This window comes from Marmota marmota, unplaced genomic scaffold (assembly GCF_001458135.2).
Source record: "Marmota marmota marmota unplaced genomic scaffold, marMar, whole genome shotgun sequence".
Lineage (NCBI taxonomy): Eukaryota > Metazoa > Chordata > Mammalia > Rodentia > Sciuridae > Marmota > Marmota marmota.
Genome location: NW_025999913.1, coordinates 20,356,724 through 20,364,611, shown reverse-complemented (window position 1 = coordinate 20,364,611; position 7,888 = coordinate 20,356,724). Strand labels below are relative to the sequence as shown.

The 7,888-nt window shown below is 47.9% G+C and overlaps 2 non-coding genes across 2 annotated transcripts; both read left to right on the top strand.

The window, feature by feature from the left end:
• The first annotated feature begins 3,756 nt into the window (after positions 1–3,756).
• On the top strand, positions 3,757–3,828 carry Trnaq-uug. The gene has a single exon. It is a non-coding gene; the product is annotated as a tRNA-Gln (tRNA).
• Positions 3,829–7,380: 3,552 nt separating this feature from the next.
• Trnaq-cug lies at positions 7,381–7,452 on the top strand. Its single transcript has one exon. It is a non-coding gene; the product is annotated as a tRNA-Gln (tRNA).
• The last annotated feature ends 436 nt before the right edge of the window (positions 7,453–7,888 follow it).

Genomic DNA, 7,888 nt, shown 5'->3' with positions numbered 1-7,888 from the left:
ACAGTATTCCAGAAATGTTTTGTATTTTATTTTCTCCCTCTTGCTGCCACAAGTTACATTGTGTGCTTTACCAGTTTTAGGAAATGGAAGAATGATTGTTTGAGCATTTGTTAGAATAAGTGGGATTAGTAACCTAGAACAGCTTCCCTTCCTTCATGGAATAAAGGAAATGACTTAAACCTTTAATAAATGCACAGTTTTTTTTTACTCTAGAGTACTTTTTAAACTGATTGAATTTCTAGATTTTATTTTAGTGGTTCTCAGGTTTCATTGAGCAGGGATCCATGGGTATCCTTGGAAGCACATGCTTGCCACCATCTTCCTGGGGCTCCAAGATGATAAAGAACCCTCATAAGTTGCTCCCTGTTCCGTTGAATACCTAAAGGTATCAGGATGTATGTTGTAATTCCATATTTATGTTATTCTGTTTAAAGTGGGAATGATTTAGTTGATGGAAGTACCTGCCAGGCAAATTGAGGCATAGAGGGAAAGGTTATCAAAGAGCAAGGAAGAATCATAAGCCACATAATTAGTCTTTTGGGTGCCCTTTCTCATGAGTATCAGTAAATGATATATTTTGACCTTAAGCTTTACTTGTATGTTGTGTTTTGATAACTGTTGAAGGTGAGTGTTGAGTACATGGAACTTCTACTGTCAAAATTTTTGTTTTTGAAATTTCCATAAAGGGCATGGCTGTTAGCCTTCTGGATTACATTAGTGATCTAAAAGATTTCTGTTGACTGCATTAATAAATGTGGTTAATTTAAAATAAAAATAAAAGAATCTCTGACACTGGTTCATTTATCAAGAACAGAAATTTGTTTTCTCACAATTTTGGAGGTACAATTTGAAGTTCAAGGCCCCAACAAGTCTGGAATCTGGTGAGGGCCTGGGCTATGCTTCTAAGATGGCTATTGACCTCTGTGTCCTCAGGAAGGGGGAGGGAGTACTGTGTCCCCACTGCCTACTGCAACCCAAGGGCAAAAAGTAACCCACCTCTATCTCCATGGGACACTTTGATGATGGCATTGACCATAAATGAGGACAGAGCTTTGTGACCTAACACCTCCCAACAGGCCCCACTCCTCAATGTTGTGGCATCTGGATTAAGTGCCTATCACATGAATTTGGGGGGACGCACACAGATCACAGCAAGCAAGGCCCCACACACTGGACTCTCCCCTAGCCAGTTCACATCAGCAGTGTGATAAGGTGTAATTGACTAGTGCAAGCAGGGACCTTATCAGGATGCTTGCACTTGATGGATACACTCACGTTGCCAAAACTTAGAAGGCATAGCAGTGCATAGCAGAAAGCTTACGAGAACTTTTAGAAATTGCTGTTATAGAAGATGTGCCTGGCCTAAGCTCTGACCACAAGTTCTCCATCAAAAAGTATTTTAGCGAGGAAAAAAAAGGCAAAGTAGATGAAGTAGCCTAATCACTAAGCAGCATTCCCACAATTCCAGGGGTGTGTTATAACTTTTCTCACTGGCAGTCAACACTCTTCTGTTTTCCTTCACTTCTTAGAATTTCTTTCTAGATTTTAAGCATGCCAGTTATAGACTCATGCTCGGGTCTGTCATTAAATTGTTACCATTTCACTTTGACTTTTACATTTGACTTGATGATTTTCCTAAGGTCTGGGAAAGAATATTTTATTGTGGTTTTGCTCATATGATAACCAAGTTCTATCCTTTCTTCAAATTCTGGGAAAGAACTCCATTTGAGGCCTATAACACAAATTCCTTGATGACAGCCTCAGAAGATGCATCTTAGAAAGCTTAGCACAGCTCAGTTCTCGAGTATGTTGAGCTGGAATTTCAGTGTCTGGGTGTACAGAAGTCTACAGGCTCAGAATTTTAGTCAATTTTGCTATGTATAAGAACTGTGTGTCAGAAAGAAAGGAAAAGAGTGCAAAGACCTGCAGGCTTGACCACGCAGATGAGTTTAAGTTCCCATTCAGTCGCCCACAGCTCTTCCTGTCCCTCCCCATTCAATGGAAGTAGGAGCTAGACCATCTAGCCTGATTCTGAGGTCAGAGAGAGAAAACAATCAGGATAGGCAGACAGACAAAAGCAAGAAAGGGAAAAGAAACTGTAACTTTAAATCTGAGCAGCTCCACACCTTCACCTTTACTCCCCAGGCCTGAATTCCTAAAAAGCCTTTAAATCTTAGAGTACTGTGAGTCTAGATGATTAATGCCTGCATGCATGGCTAGCTTACATAACCTATTTTCTTTAGACTAAATAAAGCCAAGGGAAAAAATATTGTTAGAGACTTGTCGTGGGTATATTCCAAACATCATCTGTTCGCTGGATGCAGTCAACCTAGAGATCCTGAAAGGATCAAGTACTGAGGAGCCTGTCTGTGTTCCATGGCAAAGAGAATGCAATTCACCAGGCTGTCACCCCAAACAGTCCCAGTCTCACCATTTACAGTTTCCTTTAAAAGAAGAGCCAAAGACCCCAAAAGTGCCTCCTCTCACATGACTTCTCCCTTTGAGAGAGCATCCTGCACTATTGCTGCCTTCCTGAATAAGTCGCCTTGCTTTCCTAAAAAAATCTTTTCATGCATCCTGAAATTTCTTTCTGGGCAAGTCAAGAACCTGCCAGGACTGAGTTGAGGTCTCTTCTTCCTTCTGGGAACCTCCTCAGACCCCTATCCAGTGACCATTCCTTGATGAGAAAACAAAAACAAAGCAACAACCTGAGGATCTGAGGCCACAAAGGGGCCTCCAGCCCAAGGAGGCAGTTATTGCTGTGCAATTAGACCTGTGCGGAGACTCATTCTACCCAACCTCAACTGCAGAGTGGGAAGTAGGAAACCAGCCCGGTTTCATTGGAAAGTGGTAAGAACCAAATAAGAAGTCCCTGCAACAGAAATAATCAAGCACCATGCATTCAGGGGGATGAGAATGATACTGGAATCACAGGGGGACTTTGGGGAGCGTTTTCTTATCCCTAATCATCTTATTAATATTTTTTACTTTTTCACATTTCACTCCACTCTCTCACACCCCAGGTCAACAACATGGTGACCAACCATCAGTTCTTAAATAGTCTCGTAAGGAATCTTTGAACGTAGTTGTTCACTAAAGCATTAGTTAAGGCAGCAGAAAGCAGGGGTTCGTCCAACCGGACTTCAGTGAGAGAGTGCTTAGGTCAAGATCCTGTGCTGGTTCCTACTGCCACGTAAACCAGCCTGAACCCCGGGGACATGAAACACATATGTCATATTCCCGGTCGGCAGCCAGAGATGGCCACGGGCAGTGATGCAGACGGCGGGCGAGTGTCTGCGCTAACAGCAAGGCGGCCGGTGCGCAGTCACCGACTAGCTAGGGAGGGATTCCGACTCCACGGACGTCGGGGCAGCGGCGAATTCCCGTTTCAAAATGAAGTGAATAGGTCCTGATGAGCGCTGCCAATCGCCTGCGAAGACGATTTTGTGGAGGCTCCAGACAACCCCGGGAACACCCGGTGGATGCTCAAGCTGGTTTTCCCAAAGTTGTGCGTCCTGAGGTCAGTCCCCTGGGCCGGGCCGCAGTGGGCGTGGCAAGACTTCCAGCATCACCTACCCCGACCGTAACCCCCAAAGGACGGTTGGCCCTGGACCCGCAAAACACCCACAAGTTTCCCAAATGCTCCGCTAGGGGGCGCTGGGATCTCATTGAAAACGAGCGTCTTAACATTTCATGGTGATGGTGCAGGGATTAATTTTTGTCACAAGAAAAATTTGTTAGAAGAAGCTGCTTGCTGGCCCCATGGTGTAATGGTTAGCACTCTGGACTTTGAATCCAGCGATCCGAGTTCAAATCTCGGTGGGACCTCATTTTTTTTTTTGTCACTTTTCCCTGCAAATCCACCGATATGTTTATCCTTTGATATCCACTAACACCTGAGACCCAAATCTTATCTTTTCAAACCTTCGTGTCATTCAGCCCACCCACCATTTACTCTCATGAGCAAAGTATTCTCAGTCCTCAGAAGTGTGAGCCCACCTGTGCAAGCAAGCCCGTTCGCAGAAATCAACACTTCTAGATGGTGAGGGGCTCATCCCTCCGGGGTCTCCCTTTGGCTTGATTCCTAGAAAGGAATGTGTGCATAAAGGAGAAGTGCCTGGTTTTAAAAGAATGCTCACATTACCTGCTCCATGCCTGGAAAGCAGCATCTAAACTCAAAAATCGAGGGCAATGAACTTGGACCTGCGCTTCCTCCAGGCTTCGCTCTTCCACGGAAGGTTGGCCTACAAGCCCAGCTCAGGGAGGGGCTGGGTTGTGGCTCAGTGGTAGAGTGCTCCCCTAGAGTGAGGCCCTGGGTGAGGCACTGGGTGAGATACTCAGCACCACATTAAAATAAGTAAATAAAAATAAAGGTGTGGGCTGGGGATGTGGCTCAAGCGGTAACGCGCTCACCTGGGATGTGTGGGGTGCTGGGTTTGATCACACCACATAAAAATAAAATAAAGATCTTGTGTCCACCGAAAACTAAAAAATAAATATTAAAAATTCTCTCTCAAAATAAGTAAATAGAGGCGTTGTGTCCACCTACAACTGAAAAAAATACTTTTAAAAAAAGAGTCGAGTTCACAGGTGGGAGCAGAAAGCATCATGGCTGCAAACCTCACTGCCCATGGTGAAGCCTCTCCCTTGCACTGGGTTTCTCTGTACCGCACTTAGCGGTTTGAAGTGCGCAGCCCTGGAGAGTCACTCCAGTCCTTTACCTTCTGCTTGAGGCTGCTCTCTACATACCAACAATTGTCACCCTAGCCTGCACACATCTCCAACCTATTTGCCACTTTTCCTGTCACACACAAAGCCCAAAGTCAGCTTCCATTTCGTCCACTCATTGTTTCCTATTCTTTTGTTTTGCCTGCAAAACTTTTTTTTCCTCCTCTCCACCTTCATGAGATCTAGATCTCTAATTCTCTTACATACTCATTTGGACCTCCCAGACCTTCCTACTGGGGCCTTCCTAAAGGGATCCCTCTGCTGGGATCCCTTTACCTGGGTTCAGCTATCCTATCTGTGTCTGGTTTGGGTTACCTGCCAGTTGTAGGAAGCCCAGCTCCCATCCTAGGTCTGGCTCCTGGACGGCACTGTCTACATCTGGAAATTAAATTGAAGATTTTTTATCACTGCAGAGTAGTCAAGGATCTAGGCTGAAGGTGCCTGTCTCCTTCCTCGACATTGGCACTTACTCTTCCCTGGTCATCAGGGCCTTCCTTGATGCTCTATTCCAGCTGACCTGCAGGAGAGTCTGACAGCACTGCAGGCTATGGCCCCAGAGAGAGCAAATGAACTCACTTTTGACCCCAGGCAGGTCTGCTGCAGAGGCACCTCTCCATGTGGGGCACACTAACTAACAACTCGAGAACTCCATGGAGACAGGGTCATTAGAACTATTTTCCCCTTTGGCATTGGAAAATGGGAGAAAATCAATGTATTCCCTTTGGGTGGATATGCTCAGGGACCAGAAGCCCATGAGCTCTTCCTGTGCAGGTAAAAATCATCCCCGTCATAAGGTTTTCCCACCAGGCTTGGGCATTTGGAATCTTCCTGTGGAAAAGTTTGACTCTCTCCTGCAGGGTTACTACCCTCTCTATGCAAAGAATTGTTCTTCATCATTCTAGGTCTTCTCTAGGCCTGAGGAAAAGTCAACTGTTCAGAAAAGACCTGATATAAAGACCTTGTCCTGTGACAGCCACTGCAAGGGACACTCACAAGAAACCTGTTATTTGTAGGATGTGTTAGTCAGCTTCTTATAGCTATGACAAATACCTGAGAAAAACAACTAAAGGGTAAACCATGTTTTGGCTTATGGTTTCAGAGCTTTCTTTTTGGTTGGCTGGCTCCAATGCTCTGGGCTTGAAGTGAAGCAGAACATCAAGTCAGAAGGGCCTCAGAGGAAATGTGCTTAACTCCTGACATCCAGAAAGCAAGAACAAAGAGGAAAGAGCCAGGAACTGGGAATACTCTTCCAAAGCATGTCCCCAGTGATGCCTCACGGTTTCCATACATCTCCCAACGCCATCAAGTTATGAATCCATCAGAAAATAATCCACTGATGAGATCAGAGCCCTCATCTCATGGCCCAATCACTTCCCAAAAGCCCCACCTCTGGACTTCGCTGCGCTGGGACCAAGCCTTCAACACAGGAGCCTTTGGCGACGTTCCAGATCCAAGCACAACACTGGAGTTACCCGGAGGTGGTTTGAGATTTGTTGGGGTGGGGGTCGGGGGAGCTGGCGCCTGAACATCCGCAGGAGGATGCATCCTCGGCTGGGCATCCTCGGCCTCTGGAGTCCCCGGCCGTGACCTTGGTGAAATCTTTCCTTATTTGTCCTCAAAAGCGCCGATACCACCCGAGGAAAGGAGGGTTTCCATGGAATCAGTAAGATCTGATAGGGCAGCGGAGTCGAGGGTCCCGGGTCTCCCACAGGCTCCCACCTGCCAAAGAGAGCCCACGGTGCCAGCTGCCCGCGCACTGCGAGCCTTACAGGAGGCCAGCTGCCCGCGCACTGCGAGCCTTACAGGAGGCCAGCTTCCCGCGCACTGCGAGCCTTACAGGAGGCCAGCTGCCCGCGCACTGCGAGCCTTACAGGAGGCCAGCTGCCCGCGCACTGCGAGCCTTACAGGAGGCCAGCTGCCCGCGCACTGCGAGCCTTACAGGAGGCCAGCTGCCCGCGCACTGCGAGCCTTACAGGAGGCCAGCTGCCCGCGCACTGCGAGCCTTACAGGAGGCCAGCTGCCCGCGCACTGCGAGCCTTACAGGAGGCCAGCTGCCCGCGCACTGCGAGCCTTACAGGAGGCCAGCTGCCCGCGCACTGCGAGCCTTACAGGAGGCCAGCTGCCCGCGCACTGCGAGCCTTACAGGAGGCCAGCTGCCCGCGCACTGCGAGCCTTACAGGAGGCCAGCTGCCCGCGCACTGCGAGCCTTACAGGAGGCCAGCTGCCCAGGCACTGCGAGCCTTGCACGAGGCCAGCTGCCCAGGCACTGAGAGCCTTACAGGAGGCCAGCTGCCCAGGCACTGAGAGCCTTACAGGAGGCCAGCTGCCCAGGCACTGCGAGCCTTAGATGAGGCCGCAGCACGAGGTGCTCGTCTCAGAACCTAGCAGATGTTTGGTGCAACTACCTCACTTTGTTCCGGGGAAGACGTAGAGGCCAGGACTCTAAGCTCCGTAACCCCTCTGGGCTGGGCCGGGCGGGGTGAGGCAGGAGGAGGCGGTCCTGCCCCGAGTCAGACGCGAGAGGGATTCGGTGCCGGCTTGGGGAGAACGGTCAGCGCCTTGGACGGCCCGGAAGAAGAGGTAGGATCCTGAGGCAGGAGCCCCACCCGAGCAGCACACAGAGAGGTCTTGGTAAAGCACCTAGAAAGAGCAGGCCCCATGGTGTAATGGTCAGCACTCTGGACTCTGAATCCAGCGATCCGAGTTCAAATCTCGGTGGGACCTTCTTAATTTTCTACATTTGTTCCTCCCAAACTACTGATGGTTTTGTTGTTTGTGATTTCGTCCCAATTCACAGTCACTTCTGAAGACACTAGAGCTAAATGGGGACAGGGGTGAAGGGTACCCAGCCCTTCCGATAAGGATAAACTTCCAACACAAGTTTGCTTTTTATATACAGAGTACTTTTAAAAAGTTATGTATTCGCTTTTTGATGATTGCATACTGCCACTAAATTTAAAAACCAATGAAAAAACTCAGGGAAATATTGGTAACGACTAAAAATAATGTCTTCCTTTTTACATATTTTTCTGTTTCAGAGCGCTATGAGAGGTAGCCAGTCATAGATTTTAAGCATAAACACGTAACATGTTGAGATAAAATTCTATGGCAGATCGGGAATGGAAAGAGAGAAGAAGGATTCATGAATATTTTTAAACTG